Source organism: Mus musculus, chromosome 16, assembly GCF_000001635.26.
Source record: "Mus musculus strain C57BL/6J chromosome 16, GRCm38.p6 C57BL/6J".
Classification (NCBI taxonomy): Eukaryota; Metazoa; Chordata; class Mammalia; order Rodentia; family Muridae; genus Mus; species Mus musculus.
In genome coordinates this window covers 6,991,071-7,011,501 of record NC_000082.6, presented here as the reverse complement: position 1 = coordinate 7,011,501, position 20,431 = coordinate 6,991,071, and the positions used below count along the sequence as shown (strand labels likewise).

Sequence of the window (20,431 nt, the reverse complement as noted above, 5' to 3'; positions counted from 1 at the left end):
GTCCCCTAGATAGACAAAAGATTTATAAAATAATGCCCAGATTAGGCTCTGTGGATTTTATAAGCAGGTGGGAAAATTCCGTTTGCAAGTTTCCTTTGGTGCTTTGTGTCATTCCAAATATTGAAGAGCCATGATCCACTTTAGAGAGGAGGGCCCTTCAGCCAGTGCTCAGAGCATCCCTCGGGGATTTAATAAGAAGCATTATGGACTTAAGTAATACTACAGGAAAACAGAAACAATCGATGACATATTGAAAGAATTGCATAATACACTTATGTGCTGCAAATAATGGAGTTATGCAGGAGTAGGGAGGAAAAACAAATGCGGCATTTGGAGAAGAGGAGTTTTATGAACAGTGCAATGAACAAAATGTGGTGGAAGCCCTCTCGATTGTACACTGAGCATGTTGATTTAGGGGAGACTGCTGAAGCCTCCTGTACGAACCTAGACCTTACTTCCCATCACAACAGAGCTTCCCAGTGTTCTCAAAGTCTTCTCATTTTTGTTTCCTCATTTAGCCCATGAAAACTCCAGGAGCTACAGATCCCATTTTATTTTTCAGTTGAGGAAACCAAGAGAGAAAAAAAATCAAACAACACGACCTATATCATGCATGGTTGAAATATGCTAAGCACATTTTTTTTTTCCTGCAGAGTGGCCAACAGAATTTGCAAGAAGAATATGACATGTTTAAGTTGGTGAAGTCAAACCAGGCATTGTGGTACATGCTTGTAACCCTAGCACTGAACAGACTGAGGCAGGAGTACGGTGGGTTTGAGGCTAGCTTAGGCTATATAGAAAGACTGCGCCCCATAACTATCCTTTGTGAGAATAATATGCCCAATTCATCTAGCATGTTACAAGTGTTAGGTAGAAGAGAGGAAAGCCTAGGGGGAAATTACTAGGGGGAAAGACTATATCCCCAACGATATGAGGGGATTTATATACATGGAAGAGGAGAGATGAGGACGATAGTCTGGCTAAGGAACCCTAAGACATTCCTCCTGAATGCAGCTACATTAATCTTTACAATAAAATCCAAGGGGCTGGTGAAGCTTGGCTTACTTGAAAAAAAAAATCACTGGCCACTGCTTTTTGTCCAAACTGTGAAATCCCTTCCTCCATCTGGCACTGAGTCCTGGGTGGTACTTAGGGTAGATAAGACTCTGGCACTGAGTCCTGGGTGGTACTTAGGGTAGATAAGAAGCTGATTACATGTTTATTTTTAATAGTTTGTTTGCATGGTTTTGCTTCAACTTCTAACACTGAGGTTTAACACATAGTACTGATGTAAAAATTATTTAATAAAATGTCAATTATAAATTTTTAACAAAAGAAGTAATAGCAAGAAAATGGCCTAATTATCATTTTGATTTTGAGACAGAGACACATGTAGCTAGGTAGGTATTAAACTCAAATGTTTTCTGAGGATGGCCTTGAACCATCATGTCATTCAGATCTTTCCTATCTCTATAAGGCTGGGATTAAAAGTGTGCACCACTTTGGCAAATTAGAAAATGCCTGAATCATCACAGTGATTGTGGGGGCTAAAGTGTTCCTAGTATGCTGCAGTGTTAGGTGCCATGAGTTGAATAGAGTCTTATGATAGATCCTGTTGTTCCAGCTTGAGAATATCTTTTCAAAGAAATGATGCCTGACAATATCCTAAATACAGGCAGAATGGAAATCCAGCTTCCTTACACATGCAAATAAAGACTGCAAGCAAGAGACAGAATGTCCATGTGTATCCCAACTCCAATTACTGGAGACTCATACTAAGAATATGGACTTGGGTTTTATATTCCGTCTGCACTCACAAGCCTTCAAAAATGTACATGTGTGATACATTCTATTTCAGGTCTTCCTAGGAACTCAGAGGCAAGACTCTAAGAGCAGAGATACTCGAGTTACCAAGCAAGAGAAACGGCATAGAAAGACACAGGCCCCAGCTTCACATGTCTGTGCCTTCTCAAAGGCTTATGGTAGAACTGGACATGACCCTAAGCCTGTCCTAAGCGCAATGCAAGAGTAGTCGCACTGCCAGAAAAGGTTCCTCTTTAAACAACAGTGTCACAAATAAGTTTTACAGTTGATTTGGAGAGAAAGTAGGGGGCAAGGAACAGTGAAAAAGAAAGCCATAGATAGGTAATTAATAGTCCAAAAGTCAAACCCTAGCTTTCAGGCTCAAACACCCTGAATTACCAAATACACAACACTGATAACATCCTACTTTTTCTTGAAAACATTTTTGTTTCCTTTATTCTGTGTGAGTGTGTGTTTATGTGTGTATGTTAGTGTGTACACATGTGTATGTGTAAGGGTGTGTGTGAAAGTTTGTGTATGAGGAGTGTATGGGAGTATGTATGTGTGTGTGAATGTGTGTAAGTGTGTGTGTGTGAGAGTATGTATGTATGTATGTATGTGTGTGTGTACACTGATGTCTAAGCATTATGACACATGTAAGGACATGAGAAGACAACTGTGAAAGTCAGTTGTCTCCTTTTTTTGTGTGTGAATCCCAGGATTGAAGTTGAGTCAGGTGTGGTGGCATTACATAGTGACCCCATACCACCAGTCCCATATCTCCTCTTTTCAAAAAGATTCAAGATGTTTGTAAAATGGCATTTTGTTTACTCTTTTAATAACTCCATAGGCTGCTTTTATTCAGAAAGTGAGCAATCACTGGATTAAACTAGATGTTTTTATTTCTGCTAAATTTCATAAAATTCTTTCTGTAAAACAGGTTTATTTATAGTAACGAGTGGTTTCTGTTTCATTTTAATAAAGGCCAGAAATATTTCTGTGGGTCTTTCAAATGGTAGTATACATTATTTCAGTCAGGTGACTTTATTGCTGCCTGGAGTCTTTTCTTAGGTTTTAAATTCAATGAGCCACACCCAGACTCAAGGGTCCCATGAACTGGGATGAGTTTGATTATAGTTCCCAGTTACCTACCTGGTGGCTATAGTTTCTTGATTTGTAAAATAAAGACATAAAATATAAGAGACACAGTCTACCTCTTAAGAGTCTGTCACCTGTGGTAAGGACACAGAACATGTTTCCTATTGAGATTATGACAGAGTCAACCAAGGAGGTTCTCATTTCCAGCTGCCAGATTGATAGTGCAATTACACCAACAATGTTGACAACCACCAAACAGCATTTTCAGAGTAGCATTGTGGGGTACTTTGGGGGGCACAATTGGCTTAGAAAGCAATTTGGGGTCCTAAGATAATTCTGCAGGAAAAGGCACTGGCCATATAAGCCTCGAGGCCTATCTCCTAACCCAACATATAGGTAGAAGGACATAATTGAATCTACAGAGTTGTCCTCTGACTTCCACAGGCATGCTGTAATATGTTTGTGCCCACGTATACACACTGTATACCACACACACACACACACACAGAAACACAGAAACACACGCACACCACACACACACAAATAATACTGATAATGAGAAAGAGAGAGAGAGAGAGAGAGAGAGAGAGAGAGAGAGAGAGAGAAAGAAAGAAAGAAAGAAAGAAAGAAAGAAAAGAAAAGAAAAGAAAAGAAAAGAAAAGAAAAGAAAAGAAAAGGAAGAAGGAAAGAAAGAAGGAAAGAAAGAAAGGTGTCCCATAAAGTCTTACCAACATAGCTGCCTAAGCATGACCTGCACAAGGACCTCCCCAGCAGACACGGTGATGTGGGGAGAGAAAGCCCACAAGGCCTCAGCCTGCACAAAGAACCACAGCCACCTAAGGAGCACAGCGAGCACGAGAGGTCATCTTCCCCGGGAAAGCACGCCGATCAGTTCTCTAATACCAAATGGTCAGCCCAGAAAACATCCACAACAAATAATATTATACAGACTGAGGAAGTTGTATTTATGTATTTAAAATATAGATGCATTTAAACATGTGTGACAACAATTAGTGAAAATAGAGGCCATGAATTTTGATGAGAGACAGGACAGTTACATGGGAGGCTCGGGAAAAAGGATCTGGAAGGGGGCAATGATAGAGTTATACTATAATCTTTTTACAAAGAAGCAAAATGGCTGAAATCAATTCAAGAGGTAGCAAGAAGCTTGCATCTTTTGACCTTCAAATGGTGTTTTTTTATTTTTAGAATTTAATATAATTAACCATAAAACAATATAAACAAACATTTACATAGAGAAAAGCTCTCTGTGGTATTATTCGTAAAAATAAAAGAAAGAAAAAGACAAAAATAATTCCTAAAATATGAATGATGGTAACAAACTCTCACACAATAGAATATTATGGAATCATTCGATGTAATTTTGAAAATTATGATAGATGACAGAATAAAATATTCACATTTTAATTTCTAAAAGAAGGCTGTAGGATATGGTCTGAAAAATATCCACTGAGATTCATATTGCGAACTAACTCTCTCTCTCTTCTTTCTCCCTTCTACCTTCTTCTCCCTTCTTCTCCCTTCTTTTCCCTTCTCCCTTCTTCTCCCTCTTTCTCCCTTCTTCTCCCTTCTTTCTTCTCCCTTCTCTCCCCTCCCCTCCCCTCTCCTCCCCTTCCCTCTCCTCCCCTCCCCTCCCCTCTCCTCCCCTCTCCTCCCCTCTCCCCCCTCTCCTCCCTCCCCTCCCCTCTCATCCCCTTTCCTCCCCTCCCCTCTCCCCTTCTCTCTTCTCTCTCTCTCTCTCTCTCTCCCTCTCTCTCTCGTCTTTCATGCACATATACACACTCCAAATTAGAATCTGTCAAAAGTATTAAAGATGATGATAAAGAAGACTGATTCTGCTGAGATAATAGCCAGCATGTATATATTGGATGTGGACCATCACATGCTGTATGTTCTGGATTAACCCGTTTAGGCATCTTATCTCCCCTGCCTCCTTTTTACAGAACTGTGAGGGTGACAGTGGCCTACAATGCTTCTCTTTGGTGACTGAACTATGTTGTGTCAGCGTTACACAGACTTAAGGACAGTCAGGACAGGACAAGTGTTTCTAGAATGACAACACACCCAGCTACAGACTCCCAGTCACTGACAACACAATCTAGGCTTTACTTGTCAATTTGGACTGCTTGTGAGGATGCATGATTGAAGAAGGTTCTGGAAGATTCTTCAGGGGATATGGAGGAGAAATAAGCAGGCAAGCCAGCTCTACTCTCCATGCTGGCTTCTGTAGTTCAGTAGTTGAGCATCTTCACTGGGGTATGGTCAAAAGGCCAAGAGAAGCTGAGGCAGGAGGATAACATGTTTAAGGCTGTTATGGGCTACTGACTCAGTTCAAGGACAGCCTGGGAAACTTGGCAAATTTCTGTCTCAAAATAAAAAGTTAATTTGAGGCTAGTGAGATTGTTCAGTACGTTTGTGCCTGTACTAGGAAGCCTGACAACCTGCTGAGATTTACGGCTAAACTCACCGTAAGAGGAGAACACTGGCGTGCACAAGTTATTTTCTGACTGCCCCACTCATACTATAGCGTAACACACACAAACACACACACACACACACACACACACACACACACACACACATATTGATGATGATGACTGATGATGAACTTTTGATTGTTTGTTTTTTGAGATATGTTTTTCCCCTGGCTGTCATGGACTGGATTTGGAATCAAACTGACCTTGAACTCACAGAAAACGACCTGCCTCTGCCTTCTTTATGCTGGGGTTAAAGGCTTGTACTTGCACATGATGAAGAATTTTTAAAGTGAAAAGTGGGTTGCTAATTCAGGCCTTGACCAGCTTAGAATCAATCTCAAGTACTGCAAGGAAGTACTTTGGGCTGGCCTTGGATTGCTTCAGTTGCCTCCTGTTCTTTTCTCTATTTCCACCACTGCCCCCTGTCGGCGGTTCTCTGCATCACAATCCAAATATCTCAGGGCTTCTGGCTTCATCTTTTCATACCACTGAAGATGATGTCCAGACTCTTGTGACCAACTGCCACTCGCTACACAATGATCCTCCTTCACTCTGGGTCTCTAACTCAGCCTTCTGAATTACTTTTGGGCTCAGGAGACCCTCTGGACTAGCTCTAGCTTTCCATTTCCCCATATCTTTCAGCTAACCACCAGGTCCCCGTTCCCACCCCCACATCCCCCCACCCCCGTTCTGTCCATCCACCTCACCCACATCTCTGTCCTGTCACTCAAACAAGCCTTCTCTGAAAAATCCATCTTCAAAGTTGCAGTTTGTCTTCTAGTCTTTCCTTCATCCCTTTCAGGTTTGATGCATCTATCAGTTTGCTGTTAAGAACATATGCCTTGCTGATTCTACTTCTAATTTTTAATTGCATATTATATATATATATATATATATACATATATATATATATATATATATATATATATGAAGTCACTTAGACACATAGAAGATGCATACATTATAAAATGAAAACTCATAAGCATCCCCCTCATGTAAACTGAGGCTGAGGGCTATAGTCTCATTTCTAATGTCACCAAGTGTGGCACATTCTGAGCAGGTTTGGCTCTCCAATAAGATCACAATTTCTCCCTTTTGCCCCATTTTTGATACTGAGTACCCTGTCGTCCTTGTGTTTAGCACCAATTTAGAAAAAGAATTGGATTTCCAAGCTTCCGATTGCTTTTGCAGCAACGCGCCTGCCCTCTGTGCACTCCAGTCATGCCATCTTCTTTTTACTTGGTGATAAGCAGGACACCTGCTGATTATTGAGGCCACTGCTACACCCTTCCCTGACAAATCACAGATGGCACTTGGGGAAGGTGACCAAAGCTGAAGATAATAGTCAGAGGCAGTGCCACTCAGGGACAGGGAAGCTGGACACAGTATGAGGTGCAAGGGTGTCACACAGGAGGAGTGCAATGGGTATGTGCAAACAAGGCTCCTTGCTGCAGAGATCAGGACTGAGCCTCCAATAATGGCACATATTTGCTACTTTCCATCCCTTCATTGCTCAGGGGTTTTGTGCTGTATTTCCCAAAGTGATTCCCAAAAGGAAAATACAGTGAAAGTTTAGTAAGGGAACATAAATATTTTCCTATAAAACCTTCTAAAAATTCTGTTTGCTCATTAATAAGTGAAACCAAAAGATAACAGAATGTGATCGGAAGGATAAGGATGAAGGTGATGATGACTCTAGTAGTTTGTAGATCCTCCCCACAGGTCCATTCTTTGAGAACCTGTTTCCCAGTGGGTGGTGCTGGTTGGCAAGGTCTAGGAGGTGTGGCCTTGCTGGAGGAAGTAAGTTACTGAAGGTGGGCTCTGAGGTTTCAGAGCCTCACTACATTCCCAGTTTGCTCTCTTTGCTTTGTGCTTGTGAGTTCTCAGCTGCTGCTCCACCAGCTATGTCTGCAGCCTATCATCTACCATCATGGATTCTAGACCCCTGGAATGGTACGTCTAAATAAACTCTTCTATAAATTGTTTTGGTCATAGTGTTTTATTGCCGTGATAGTGACTGATATCATAGTATTTCATAGTGATAACATAGTGATCAAGAGACATCATGCCATCTTCAGTTAATGACTTGCAAGGCACCCTGATGAGAATCTACAGGAGGATGTTTTCCACTATTGCTGAACAACAGGCCTCCCTTCTTTACCCACTAAGTCAGGCTCTTATGACCACACCATATGGTGTTCTGTCACACTATGCCCAGATACCTACACTATGAGTAGCTTCTCCTGTTGTTATGCCTACTTTAGTCCATAAGGAAAGTATTTATTAGACTGGCATCCTTGCCAATAGCTCATGCCTAATGGACAGTAACGCTGGAGTAGTAGTTCTCAACCTGTGGGTTCCGACCACTTTGGCAAGCCTCCATCTCCAAAATAGTTACATTACAATTCATAACAGTAGCAAATGTACAGTTATAAATGAGCAATAAAAATAATCTTTTGGTTTAGAGGTGCTCACAACATGAAGAACTGCAATTAAAATGTCGCAGCACTAGGAAGGTTGAGAATGACTGCTGCAGAGCCTGAGATGTACTGTCTCTGTATACCGAGAGCGTGAAGCCAGTATTTATGAAGAAGCAACAGCTCAGACTGCTAACTTATGCTCCCCAAGCTCCTGTTCTCAGAGGGGGCCAAGGAAGTCATTCACTCACTTCCTCAACAGTCTTTTTTTTTGCACCCAAGAGAAACTGTGCCCCACACTGCCTGGGGAGGATCCATTTGCTTCTTTGAGGTCTGAGAGGATGATGATGTTTAAGAGAAAGATGCAGAGGAGGAGGAAAAATGGGGCTAAGGAGAAAATTTGGAGAAGGAGGATGAACAGAGAAGCAGCAGAAGAAAGTGGAGAGGAAAGAGTGGGGAGAGGGGAAGGAAGGGGGAAAAATAAGCAGAGAAGGAAAGCAAAGGAGAAAAGGAGGAGAAGAAGAAAGAAGGGGAACAAGAAGAGGGGAAGAGGGGGAGAGGAAAGTGGGTAAAAGAAGGAGGGGGAGGGAGGGAAAAAGGAGAGGAAGAGGAGTAAAGAGAGGATAGAGAGGAAGAGGTGGAAGGAAGGGAGGAGCTGTTGCACAAGTTCAGTCATGCCAACTGACTTATTCAAAGTCACATAATCAAAATAAATTAGAGCTAACCCGGAACTCTGGCAGGCCGGATGTGTCCTACAGGAAAGTGGTGCTGCTGCTGTTGCTCTCAGTGTCTGCAGTGGTGGTGGTTTGAATATGTTTGGCCCAAGGAGTAGCACTATTTGGAGGTGTGGCTTTGTTGGAGAAACTATGTCACTCTGGGCAAGGACTTTAAGACCTTCATCCTAGCTGCCTGGAAGCCAGTCTTATCCTGTCTGCCTTTGGATGAAGATGAAGATGAAGATGAAGATGAAGATGAAGGTGAAGATGAAGATGAAGAACACTCCTTCCTCCAGCACCATTCTGCAGGGATACTGCCAGGCTCCTACCTCCATGATAATGTACTGAACCTCTCAACCTGTAAGTCAGCCCCAATTAAATGTTGCCCTTTATAAGAATTGTCTTGGTTATGGTGTTTCTTCACATCAGTAGAATCCAGACTAAGTCAGTGTCCCTCTCTTCACTTTGGCCATGTTGAATTTGGGTTTGTAGAAGATAGGGCTGGGTGACACTTCCACCATCTATAAAGATTTCAGTGCTTTGCTGTGAACTTTCCTGACTCCTGTAGAGAATGAGTGAATGCTTAACTAGGGCATTTACCTGACTCAGCCCAGCAATGACTGTATCAGAACTCTCCAGGGCCTTCACTACATAGTACTTTCATTGCTATGGAGCATGAGGTCAATAGAAAAGCAGTCTTCCTTTTTGGTCTCTATGTTTTGAAATCCTGGAAAGGGAGCCTTTGTGTGGAGCACATCCAAACTTCAGTGTATCTTTCAGAACAGGTAGGAATTATCTTCATGGCAGCATTACACTATAATAAAACCAAACCAAACAACAACAACAACCACCACTACTACCACAAATGGAATAATCTGCAATAATACTGAGTGTGTGGGCACTGTACCACCCACATTAATCTCTCTTAGGCAATGGTGATCCCAAATAGTCTTGGCTTGCCATTTAATATGCCAGGAACCACAAACTTAGCACATGGTGATGTCCCAACAAACAAGCACTGCATCGCCCCTGCTCTGAAGGAGCTTAGAGATGACAACAGAAGACAAGCCACAGAGCAGTGTATCCAGTCAGAAGCCACTGACTCAGAGAGGGCCTGTATAAGCCACTATCCTTGTATTATGTACCAGAGGTCTACTGCGCATTAGATGTTCCCAAGTTTCATCCCATGCACAATGATCTTTCCCTATGAGGCTGGTTTCTGAGAGCAGCTCCCTCCCCTCCCCATGGATCTCCCAGCTATTAACAAGTCTTGTAGCACTGGCACTATAGCCTGGCCTCCTGCCCAAGGAGTGGCTGACGTTTATCAGGAGAGAGTCACTGCCCAAGTAAGTGATGGGATTTCAGAAGCCCAACTCTTGCTTATAAGTGAGGGTTTCAGTCCATAGAGAAGCCACTTGAATGTAAACGACTCTTTAATCTCCATGGTTTGCTCACACTGGAAGTTTCCACTGCCTACCTAGTCACCTCGGATTCTTTCAGTAAAGGTTGTCCCCAGATTTCCAAGAAGGGCTTGTATATGCAGCAAATGGGAATGGCTGGCTGAGCAGAACTGCTGTGACTTTGAGGACAGCCTGGGTTATAGAATGAGAAAAAAATCTCAAAAAGGTACACAAGTGAACCAACTAATCACCAATGAGTAATCAGATTGGCTCTGGATTTGGTGCAATGACATATGTTTTACCTGAATTTGGGTCAAGTTGTTCTTTCAATATAAAAGAATGGCTTAGAACTATCTTTTTTTGTTTGTTTTTGTTTTTTGTTTGTTTGTTTTTGTTTTTGTTTTTTTTTTGAGACAAGGTTTCTCTTTTAGCCCTGGCTGTCCTGGAACTCACTCTGTAGACCAGGCTGGTCTCAAACTCAGAGATCTGCCTGCCTCTGCCTCCCAAGTGCTAGGATTAAAGGTGTGTGCCACCCCCGCCCAGCAGAACTACCTTTTAATATGTATACTGTGTGTGTAGATCCACATGTATTGCAGTTACATGTACATGTATGCATGCATGCATGCATGCATGTATGTATGTTGTATGTATGGAGGTCAGACAACAACCATATGACTCATTTCTTAGATACTCCTCTTTCTTTCTTCTCTTCCTTTCTTCCTTCCTTTCTTTCTTTCTTTCTTTCTTTCTTTCTTTCTTTCTTTCTTTCTTTCTTTCTTTCTTTCTTTCTTTCTTCCTTCCTTCCTTCCTTCCTTCCTTTCTTTCTTTCATTCTTTCTTTCTCTCTTTCCCCCCCCTCTCTCTCTCTCTCTTTCTCTCTCTTCTCCCTTTCTCCCTCTCCCACTCCTGAGAAAGCATCTCCAAGTGGCCTTGATATGAGTGTATCTGTTTCTACATGTTCATCGCAGGATTTACAAATACCACCATGCCCTACTTTCCTTTCTAGTGGTGTTCTAGGCATCAAGCTCAGGCTGTCAGCCCTGCAGGGCAAGCATGTTATGCTCTGAGGTATCCCCTCACCTCCTACCCGAGGAATATCTCATGTATGATGTGTAATATGAACAACCAGAATTTATATGGACAGCTAGAATTTATTCTTTTACAGGTAACAGTTATTTACCTACATGTCTGTGTGTGTGTGTGTGTGTGTGTGTGTGTGTGTGTGTGTGTGTGTGTGTGTGTGTGGAGAGGGCTCTTTTGAGATTAGTTTTTTTTTCCCCACAAAGCCTTTAGTCTTTTGGTTTCATTGACTAACATCAAAGAAAAATCCCTTTCCCAATGACAACTCCATAGCTTGATGGTAGAGAGGAGGTCATTTGATGTCAACAGCTTTTCTCCAGTGACAAATTGATGGACATGGTCAACTAGGTCAAATTGCTTCTCAGAGACTTTTCATAAAGTGGGGTTGCTTCATTGTAGCTGCTAGTTTATACCAGAGGTGGAGGTGAACCACAGTTTGAAGAGGGGCAAGGAGTGAGGGGACTTAAGTAGCTGCAAAGGTGTGTCCCATGTCAGAGGGGAAATGGGACCCATCTTTCTTCCATCTAAAAACATCACCTTAGGGGAAATCAAAGAAGAGTCTTCAACTTCCTATACTCTCCGTTCCCTGGGGATGTGAGAGTTTTAAATCAGGTTCTCTTTCTGGTAAACTGAAAGTCTGCAATGGCTTCTGTGGGGAGAACCCACTCTCAGCTAGGACTCAGCAGTAGACTCAGTGAATAATGAAGTCCAGGCTGGTAATGGGGAGACAAATGGGATTAAGCCACTCTCACAGAAGAGCAGCCCTGGCCTTTGCATTTCATTTGAGAGTCAGCCATGGTGTTAGTAAAACAATACAGTATGGGACAGCACTGCTTTGCTAATGTGATATATAGGTCTCAAGTATGAGTCTCGGGTTAAGATCAAATTACAAATGTGCCTGGGCTGCTGTATTTTATGCACATGTACTATAATATTTCAAAATCTTCTTATAACAATTGCTATCCCCTTGATACACACACACACACACACACACACACACACACACACATGAGCATGCACATGTACACTCAGAAACATACAGAGAGAAAAAGAGAAAGTAAGTGGATAATGGGATTAAAAGGAAAATCATGCATAGAACTGAACTAATATTAGAAAGCTACTTAAACTGTGCAAGAACCAACTACCAGACAGAGGGCTTAATCAAAAACATTCTATCCTATCTGGGTTTTATGGCTTTTTGTTTGTTTGTTTGTTTGTTTTCCCATTTCCGTGTTCAAATCTGGACTCTGTAAATGGAAGTGAACAGCCATCAAGGAAGAATATTAGACTGCATATGTAACTGAGCTCTGCACACACAGGCTTGTGTGTATGTTGCATGTTTTTAATCAAATCTAGACCTTTCCAGAAGACACTGGATAAGAGATAAACTCTAACACCCCAGAAGTTATGAATTACTTTTTTTTTTTTTTTTTTTTGGTTCGGGTTTTTTTGTTTTTTGTTTTTTGTTTTTTGTTTTGTTTTTTGAGACAGGGGTTCTCTGTATAGCCCTGACAGTCCTGGAACTCACTTCGTAGACCGGGCTGGCCTCAAACTCAGAAATCCGCCTGCCTCTGCCTCCCACGTGCTGGGATTAAAGGCATGAGCCACCACGCCCAGCTCCTATGAATTACTTTTAAGAATACCTTTGCTCTGGGTTTCTGTTTTTGCTGGTGACGCCGGTCATCTCAGATGTTAGGGTTTTGCTGAATCCCTCACTCAATGCCATCAGACTTTCATCCTGATCTACTCCAGGAAAGCAAGAGGTTGACGCACAGGGTCTCCTCTTAGCCAATGACCCTCGGGCCAAAGGGCGGTGATTGCCAACTCACAGTATGATTGACAAGGACTTCCCCCAATCAGACTCATGGCTAACACCGAGTGTCAGCACGACAGACTTTTGAATGGTGTATGGGACAAACTTCCTGACGAGTCAATGAGAGATTTCCTAGGTTAGATTAACTGAGAAGGATCACTCTCAGTGTGGATAGCACCACGCTATAGGCTGGGGTATTGGACAAATAGATGGGAGGAAACAAAGCTGATCTCCAGCACTATTCCTCTGCTCCTTGATTATTTGCAATGTCACCAGTTAGCTGCCTCATGCCCTCCGTGACATGATGGACCGCCCCCGGGGAACCGTGAGCCAAAACCAACTCTTCCTTCTTGAAATGGTTTGGGTCAGGCATTTTATTACAGGGATGAAAAAGGTAAGCAGGACGCGCGTGCAGAGCTGAATAATGGAGCTATTTATTGACCTTGGGGAAACAAGCTGTTTCCACGTGACTAAAGATTAGGTTGGGGTGGAAGTTTGGATGAAAACTTCACTTAGGAAGAAGAATAACAGCTCTAGGAGGGGGGCTCTAACGTTTGTGGGATGCCTTGGTGAACAGTGGAAACCCAGAGTGGGAGACACCAGCTTGGTAGGGAGAGCAGCACAGAGCGCTGGCTTATCAGGTGGGGGGAAGCAGTTGGGGATATCTCTGCAAGACAGACATCGAAGTTCAGCTCTCAGTCAGAAGCCTCACCATTCATTCCCAATTAGCAAACGTTTGATACACTGATCGAAGATGTAGGGGCTGGAGAGACGGCTCACAGGTTAAAAACACAATGCACATTGCTCCTAAAGGGACCCAGGTTTTTATTCCCAGGGCTTTCATGGCTGCTCCAAACCATTCATCACCCCAGTTCCTGGAGACCTGATGTCCTTTCCTGTCCGCCATGGCCCACTGAGTATGAACTGGGTACATTTACATACGTGTAAGCAAAACACTCACACATAAAATAAAATAAAATAAAAATCTCTAAAAAAAAAAAAAGAAAGAAAGAAAGAAGTGGGTGGCCCCCAGGAATGCCAAGGGATGTTCTTGCTTCTGCTCAGTCATGAATGTTCTGTCAGATGGGGATGGCAGTTTGACACCTGGGACGTGCAGACACGTGTGATTAAGTCTTAATGAGATTTTATGATAAAGAAACAGTCAGCGTGGAAAGTGTTTTCTGAATGCAATTCCTTGTAACTCCACAACTCCTCTCAGAGAACTGATGCTATGCAAAGCTCTCAGAAAACACAGGAACTAGGTTAAGTGTCACAAGAATGCAGGGCATTGAAACAACCCAGCTGGCGTGGATAGCACCTTGAGGAAGGCAGAAAGGACAGGAAGCATGTGGTCAGAGAGATGGAAGAGAGATTCTCAGGTGTTAGATGCAGTGACCTTTCCACTGGATGGCCAACTCTCGTGGGAGTACTGGAATTGAAGGGGCACGGTGGGAAAAGCCCTGTGGGAATTAGTGGCAGAGACCCATCGTCTTATATCAAGATGCTAAATAAATATAACCACTGCATGATGCCTGTGACCCACATTTAACATGAGAAGGGAGAGGCAGCAGGATTATTAGGAGAATAACAATCTAAAAAGGCTATCTTTTGAGGGGCCAGCATGATGGTGTAAAGTTATGAAACAAATTGAGATAGGTTCAAGTTATTTATGTGTGTGAGTGTGTATGTGTGTGTCTGTGTATGTGAGAGTATGTGTGTGTATATATGTGTGTGTGTGTGTGAGTGTTTTTGAGTGTGTGTGTGTGAGTATGTATGTGTATAAATGTGTGTATGTGTGTGAGTGTGTGTGTGCGCGTGTGTGTATGTGTGTGTGAGTGTTTTTGAGTGTGTGTGAGAGTATGTGTGTATATAAATGCGTGTATGTGTGTGAGTGTATGTGAGTATGTGTTTGAGTGTGTGTGAGTATGACTGTGTGTGTGTGCGTGCATGTGTGTGTGTGAAAGCTTGAGGACTTTTGTGTCATGGTATGGATGTGGTGTTCTCAGTGGACAGCTAGAAGTAGTTTTTTACCTTCTACCTTGTTGAGGAGTTAGCTCTTGCTTCTGTTGTATATCCCGGACATCTGGCCCAGAAGTTCTGTGGCAATTCTCCTGTCTCTGCCTCCCTTTTCTGGTCCCATAGTAGTGCTGTGTTTGCATATGTATATATCACATCTGATTTTTGTTTTGTTTTGTTTTGTTTTAATGTGGATTCCAAGGGTTGAACTCAGATACCTAAGCTTGTGCAGTACATGGGCTTATAGGCCAAGCTATCATGCTGGCCCTAACCATGTTTCTCTCTTAAAAAGACAGAACATGATTGGCTGCGAGCTTCCACCTCTGTCTTTGTCAGGCTTTGGCAGAGCCTCTCCTATTAAAATCTATGTTAGTATGACACATTTGTCTCAAGTAATAAAGCGGTATGGAGGCATGATGATCATCTGAAGTTCACATGTGAGACCTTAATAAATTGGTCAGGTTTTTTCTTGGAGAAAAAGAAAAAGACAGAACATGAATTAATCTTCTGTAAAACTTCAACCTTCTGGAAGGTGAAGTGGCTTGTTGAGATAGATGCCTGGCATCCATTCATGTGGTCGAATATCATTTCCCTTACTTCCGGGTGCCACTGGGGGGGGGGGGTTCTGGGTACAAAGCTGCTAGGCAAGAAGGCAAGGCAGGGCAGAGTAGAACTCAGATTCTCCTCTAGTGAAAATAGGCCACGAATTTACATCACATGCATTTATTTTTAACAGCGTATTTTAGAAGCTCACTATTCCTTATTAAAAATGAACAATGTATTTAATAGTTTATTTTAATTCTAAAAGCAGAATGTATTCACTGTGGAAATTTAGAAAATGCAGATAAGATGAAAGAAGTCAACTGAATATACACACACAATCCCTTGGTCCCAAGTTGAGTATTTTATGATTTTTGGAAATTTGTGGCAGATCTAAATCAAATCATAAGTTCTGAAATTTATCTCAAACATTTCTTGTTGCTTTTAAACATTTTCCTACTTGAAAATGTTACTCCATGTACGCAATTGTGTTGTATTTTAATTAGATAGTGTTGGTTCAGACATGAGTTATGTTGTATGTATGTATGTATGTATATATGTATGTATGTATGTATGTATGTATGTATGTATGTATGTATGTATGCATGTATGTACAGGTATAGGTATATATGCTTACCTTAAATATTTAAATCATGGGATGAAGACATGGCTCAGCTGGTAAAGTGTCTGCCTAACCTTTCTGGAATTGACTCTCTCTTTCTTTTACGTGGGTCCCCGGAGTGACCATCAGTCACTAGACTTGGCAGCAGATGCCTTTACCCCCTGAGCCATCTCTTTGGCACAAATTCTACATTCTTGATAAAACTCCTATCAAAAGTCACTCCAGATTTAGGAGACCAACATATAGAAAGTATTATCCCTTTTTATATGTGTCCCTCCAGAGCTCTCTTGTGCAGACTCTGGACTCATTGTTGGAGACACAAGACCCTATAGCTTGAAGTTAGTGTCTTCTATGAGCAGTGTGGGAAATCATGAGGAGATGCACTCAGTAGACATGGTATACAATACAGAGATGGAGGAAGGGAATATAAGCTGCTAACAAGCAGCTCCGAGAACTATGAAATCAAAACATAGGCACGATAGACAAGATGACTTTGGCAGAGTAGAAAGGGCAGCAGCACATGAGAAGCAGAGCAGCTGCCAATGACAACGCTCAGTAAGATCAGTCTTTTGAAGACGGTTAGAACGCAAACATTATTTGAAACTGGAGAGATGGGCAGAAGTTTGAACTCTAGGCTCTTTGGGAATTCAGACTACCCAAGGACAAGCAAGAGGCTGCAAAGTTGTTGAGACCAAGCTAGAAGAAAGGAACAGAGTAGAAGCTAGAGCTGAGCATTCTCGGTCAGCACCCTGGATGCCAATGGCAGTCCACAGAGCTGGCTGGGTGACTCGTCCATTCAAGCTGTTATACAGGACCATCCCATGTCATAAAGCTCCTCCAATAACTAGTTGTTGCTTTCTAGAAGTAAAAAGTCTTGTTTTTTTAGAGTCTTGACTTCCTTGGTCAGTTGATTCCAAGTAATGGCCACCAGAAAAAAAATTTAATGAACATCTAACGTTCTTTAACTGACTACTCACTGGTTAGCTCAGCAATGGCCAACTTCAGGCTAAAAAGGAAACTCTTTAATCCACTTTCCCTCCAACTCCCCTAAAAAGCATAAGAAAGGACCATCAATTTTCTATGTGGTCTTGGTTGTACTGCTGTCTGTCTGTCCATCTACATGCCTAATATCTCTTTTAATAAACACTTCACCTTTAGACAACCTGGTTAAATGTCCTCCTTCAACCCCAAACTCAGAGTTGACATCAGGAGTGTACATATATGTATGCACACAGTGCACACATACGTGTATTTATACTTATACGTACATGCATACATAAATGTATACACACATACATACATACATACATACATACATACATACATACATACATACATTCATACATGGTGAGGAAATGAAAAGCTACAGTATCTCTTAGCCCTTGTTTCTTCCAGAAAAATGAAAAGGTTTAGAAGACAGTACTCAAAAAATCCACTGTGATACAAAGTATTTAAGAAGAGGAGTGTAAATAAAGGAAAGAGAGAGATAGAAACTTACTTGCCAAGAAAGGCTTATGATCTAGGCTTAAGACACTGAACTCTTTTCAGGAAATGTACCTTTCAGAACTTTACAGAACATGTGTATTTTCACACATACATATATGTGAAGGCTCTAAGGTTACAATACAACCAAATTTAGGAAGGCAACAGGAATACTGGGAAGACTGGCAGGAACCTGATTGTAGAGGAACATACCTATGATCCCAGAACTCAGAAGTCTGGGGCAGGAGGTCCATGAGTTCAAGGCCAGCTTGGGATACACAGTGCCTTCTGTTCTAGCCTTGGCTCTAGCAAATGAATAAGAAATGAGAAAAAAAAGTACAAGAAGATTTGGTGTGCAGTTTGAAACCAAGGTTCAATTTGGAGGTCTAATACTTGCTACTATGTAACCTTTGCACAACATTCCTTAATGCTACCTGTGTTACCTAGTTTTCTGTCACTTTGGCACAAGCTGGGTTTATTTAGAAATGAAGAGTCTCAGTTGAGATAAGCCACCCTCCACACTGCCATATGCTCATTCTCTTGATTGATAGTGCTGTGGGAGGACACATCTCACTGAGGGCTGTGCCCCCCTACCCTCACCCCAGTTCACCAAGGACTGTGCCCCTCCCCCTTCCCCAGAGCAGGCGGTCCCAGATGGTATCAGCAAGTGGCACTCATCTGCTTCCTCTACATCGGTTCCCTGCCTCCAGATTTCTGCCCTGACTTCCTTCACTGATGGAGTGTGATTTGGAAGTTAACCCTTTCCTTCACAAGTAGTTCTTGGTCATGGTGTTTTATTACAGCAATAGAAAGCCTAACTCAAACAATGCAGAAACAGAAGACAATAAAGTCCCCAGAGGCATATGGTCTGTCATCATGAGATCTCTGGCCTTTACCTGCAGTCAGCAAGGAGACCTCTGAGTGACATGTATGGTGGCAGCCTGTTTGCAGGTCAATGCTACTGCATTCAGGTAGAAGGAAGTCTTGAAATTTAAACCTAAATGAAAGGAGGAATTAAGCCTCCGAAATAACCAAACTATGCTACCAGAAAGCTCTGTGAGCTCTGCCATTGTTATTAGTGAAGAGTCCATTATCTTACCCTAACCCAATCTCTCTCCTTGGTTTCGGTACAACATCTAGTGCCCAGTCAGATGTTCCATGGCTCCCCACTTCTGTTTCTGTGGTCAAACATTGGGGAGGTGACAGTTTTGTTCTAGTACTGTGATAGTCATTTTAATTTTTCCTATTATTTTTATTGTCTGACAATTTCATACATTTATACAATGAATTTTAGTCATTTTTACCCTCCCCCAGTTATCCATTCTAGTTCTCTTTTCTCCCCCACATTCTACTTTTGTGTCTTCATTTGTGTGTGTCTTACTGAGTACGATTTTTGTTCCTTATCCCAGTGTGGATGGGACAAGTAAGCAAACCAAGCACAATTGCTCTGTGGCTACACCACTGGAGCTAGCAATGCCCCTCCCCCAACCAGCCTAACTGGTTCTAGTCCCTCTGGGAGGAGAAGGGCCTCATGGGCTGCTTCCTCTTCCATGAGGCCAACATTCCCGATGCATGATAGACTATGATGAACTCCATCTTGTTCCTGTCTCATGCAGATAACAAGCACAGCTGCTGTGAGTCTGTGAGTGTAACGGACATGTCACACCTGGCTTCTGTCTGAAGTGGCTTAACAAGTTCAGCGTTAGCTAGAGGGAGTCTGCAGAGTCATCACGGAAAACAGCACAGAAGTGCTTCACATTTTCAAAGCTTAATTACTATATGTTTCAGCAATCCCACTTCTGGGGTGTGTCCAAAAGAAAAGATATCAGAATATGAAGGCCTTATCTGAGCTTTATGGTTATCGCAGCAGGACCTATGGGAGCCATGATGTGGAATCAAGTTAAATGTCCATCCCAAGGTAAATGGACAAAGAAAAGGCAGGGTGCAGATGAACTACAGTCATGGTGTGAGTGAAACAGGACATGTGCAGAATGACAAATGGTTGTGGTCTCACTTCTATCCAGAAGCTTAGTGCTTGAGGGCATGTGCTGTCTTGTAGAGCTGAGTTCAGTTCCTAGCACTCAGAGTGAAGGGCTCACCACTGCATGTGATTTGTGCTTCAGGGATCTGCTGCCCTCTTCTGGCCTCTGCAGGCAACTGCGTACACACACACACACACACACACACACACACACACACACACATCACAAAAGGCTCAAATGTTTAAATACATTGTCTCCAGCAAGGTTTGCTGCTTTGGAGGTCTGTGGAATCAGTATAAGGAAGGATCAAGCTCGGGAACATGTGTTTAGGAGGGTGGGCTGGAGATTTCCACCCCTGCTGCTCCCAGTCCTGCCTCTGCATCTTCCTGATCTACTGAGGTGGAAACAAACTGCCTCACACTTCTGCTCCCACCCTGAGAGACACTGGCTTTGAGAGAGCATCCAATCTGCCCCCTGGTCATGGTGGACTATGCCACCAAAACCCGAGCTGAAGTAAACACTTCCTTCCCCCCTTACGATGCTTGCTTATGCTTCTGGTCACAAGGACACAGAAATGAATTAGTGCCCCCTCAGAGGGGATTCTGCCCCCTGAGAGGCAGCTACAAGAACCTAGCAAGTGAAGTCACACTTGCCTATTGCTTGGGAACACCACACATTTGAGTTCTGAAAATAAAAATTATATTTAAAATCCTATAAGAAGATAGAAAAGACAAGAGGACTTTCTCAGAAGAAAAGGGCACAATTCATCTGAAAATCTTTTGGGGAAAAATGAGAGAGAGAGAGAGAGAGAGAGAGAGAGAGAGAGAGAGAGAGAGAGAGAGAGAGAGAGAGAGAGAGAGAGAGAGAGAGAGAGAGAGAGAGAAACTAGAGAAACTAGAGAAACTATATATAATGATTATGAAATAAGTGTAAAACAAGTAGGCTCTGTTCTCCCCCTTAAAAGG

At 42.4% G+C, this 20,431-nt stretch overlaps 1 protein-coding gene across 29 annotated transcripts in view; it reads right to left on the bottom strand.

Annotated features, from left to right (window-relative positions):
• The window catches only part of Rbfox1 (RNA binding protein, fox-1 homolog (C. elegans) 1), a 1,527,688-nt gene that overhangs the window by 400,979 nt on the left and 1,106,278 nt on the right, over nucleotides 1-20,431 (bottom strand). The window lies entirely within an intron of this gene.